This window comes from Babylonia areolata, chromosome 27, assembly GCF_041734735.1.
Source record: "Babylonia areolata isolate BAREFJ2019XMU chromosome 27, ASM4173473v1, whole genome shotgun sequence".
In the NCBI taxonomy this organism is placed as follows: Eukaryota; Metazoa; Mollusca; class Gastropoda; order Neogastropoda; family Buccinidae; genus Babylonia; species Babylonia areolata.
Window position 1 is genome coordinate 34,489,266 of NC_134902.1, and position 3,015 is coordinate 34,492,280.

Here is a 3,015-nt window from a genome sequence, read left to right on the forward strand (position 1 = left end):
TTTTTTTATTTTGTTGTTTTTCCCACTATGGGTGTATGTGGGTGTATGGCGTAACGCGGGAAGCTCAACTATTCCAAAGTGAAGTTTCTTTCGTGTTGTTTTTTTCTTGTTTGTTTTTTTGGTTTTTGTTGTTGATTTTTTTTTCAATTTCCTGTGCGACGCGTTCTACACCAGTGTTCACAGAATCATCGTTTCCATGGACCACAGGACAGGGCATGCACCGTGTTCCATAGAACTACTGGGATTGCTAAGAGAGCTCAGGAAAACAAAATCATTGTCTGCAATGAAAACGATGAAGTTTGGCACTGTTGGGAGAAAAATTTTAGACTGGATGGACAGATTGCTGAAACAGCATACAGAAGCATTATTTTGCTCTATATATGTTATTCTGGTGTGTGTGGTTTTTTGTTTTTGGGGGTTTTTTTATTGTTTTTTTTATTGTTGTTGTTGTTGTTGTTGGTTTTTTTTGGGGGGGGGTTTTGTGTGTGTGTTTGGGTTGGGGTTAAAAAAAAAAAATTTCGTCTTTTTTTTGGGGGGGGGGGGGGGGGGGGGGGGGGGGGGGTCCGTTTGTTGATTTTCCCGGATGTTTTTCATTAGTCAAAGACACCTCGTGCAGCGGAAGTCTTGATATCGTTGTCAACAGTAGATTACGCCTAGAATGAAAACAACGCTATGCATCAGATCCGTTGAACATTGCTGAAACCGGAGTGACCCCGTGTTTTGGATTTCTTTGACCAATAGCAAAATCATTTGTTTAGTGCTGTTTGTAGGAAATGTATCCGATGTGTAGACGTGTTGGAGAGGTTGTTTTTTTTTTTTTTTTTTTTTTTTTTTTCTACAGTCATCGAAACAGTCATACGCTGGGTCATCATGAGACGTTCTTCTTTGTTGTTTTGAGGTGTTCATGAGATGTAATCATTCCTTAGAGGAGTAATAGGACAAAATCGAATATTATGTTACCCTTCTTTACTTTGGGAGTGTTCTTGAGAATGTAGGATATTATGGTTGCTCTCTGTCTGTCTCTCTCTCTCTCTCTGTGTGTGTGTGTGTGTGTGTGTGTGTGTGTGTGTGTGTGTGTGTGTGTGAAACAACCATCACGTGTGGATACTTGTGGGAAACAATCATTAACATGAGGTGTTTTAGGATAGTCGATGAGAAACAAATCATTATTTAGAGTTTTGATGGGAATCATAAGCAAAATTATTTGGTGACTGCATATTGAAGCTCATGAAAGACAATACAGTCATAGTTTATGATTGTTTATGAAAAGCACAATGTTTTTTTTTTTAAATAGTTTTTGACAACAAACACAGTCCTTAGTAAACAGTATCCAGTGAGAAACAAAACCATTATTTAGCATTGTTCACAAGAAACACAACCACCATTGTGGATGTTCATGAGAAACAAAATCGTTACCATGAGATGTTCGTGATAAACGGTGATTACTTGGGTACATTGGAAAAGAAAAGCAATACAGTCCTTACTAAGGTATGGCGGTAAAGAAGATGAACGCAGTCATTAGTATTAGTTTCTGGTCCACCAGCGATCTGCGTTCGAACACCCGTTTCTCAGTATGGTGAATGTCCTTAGGAAGGGCACTTTACTCCGATTTTCCCTGCTCCACCTGGCCGTCCACGAGGCCGTCCTACACGTGGCAGTATCTGCACCTGTGGGACTGTGAGCGTTGGTAGGCGAGAGAGTGGGGAAGGGACTGCACACCTCCTCCTCACTAAAAAAAAAAATCACCAGGCAACCAGGCTAATGTCGGAACGACGAGCTAGCCTTCAACACCCTGCTCCACCTGACTTTGGGGAAATATTCTTCTTCTCGTTCTTCAGATGGACACCCCAGTCCCCGGGACGAAGGCGGCTGTATGATGCAGGTCCTCCACACAGCCGCAGAGCTTCCGGGGTCACTGGAGTTGGGTTGGGTCAGTACCTCTTCCTGAGCACATCATGGAGGGGTCAGACCTGCGGCAGATGATCTGCTATCTGGCTATCAGTCCCACAGCAGCCCCATGCTGAGTGACCAAAGCGGAATTCAGGGGAATATTACAAGAGGCAGAAGGTGATAACTGGCCCCTACACTCCAGACAAAGTGAATATGAATTCACTGCACCTATGGCCATAAAAAAGATATTAGCATTTAGCCATGTAGAAGAAGACACAGTCATTATCTAAAGGTATTCATTGGAAACACAATCATCATTTAGGAGCATGGTTTGTTCACAAGAATCATATTCATCCATGAAAAATGCAGTCGTTATTTCTGGCTGTTTGTGATATACATAACCATTATAATTATGGAGGTGTTCACGTGAAATATAACCATTATAATTAAGATGATGTTTGTATAGTAATTATTAGTAGTTTCCGTGAGAAAAATACAAATATGCTCAGAGATACCGTTAGTACATAATCATCTCTTAATTGTTTTGTTTTTTTTCCCTCGAAACAATATCACAATTATATTTAGAATTGCTCACATGCGATTTGCATTGCTCAGAGATATCAATATACAGTTATACCCCGAGATGCTTTCAAATGTTACTTCTTGACATTTAAGACAGAGTCACCATCCATGTTAGGATGAATCACAAGGTACATTATGTAGAATTAATGGTTTTGTTTTGACTAGTTTGATTGTAGTTTAACCGACCAAGTTGACGATTTCAGACTCAAATATTGAATAGCCAACACCAATCATTCAAATCTCGACAAAGACAGGCTCGTGGCAATCAAACAAAAATGTTGCTGTTGTTTTTTTTAGCAACACAATAAGTTGTAATCATAAAAAAAACAATATATATCATCATGAAACATTCGTTTACCAGATCCAGGAAATGCTGTATTGATTTGTGTGAAGTATATATTGCGAAGGATGTCCACATGTGATGTATTTATCACCCAGAGTATTCACGAGACGTTGTTTTATGGAAAGTTTTTAAACTTTGAGTGAAAAGCTTAAAGCGGTGACTAGTTTTTATTAGAATTTTTTTTCATTTACCCTTGACTT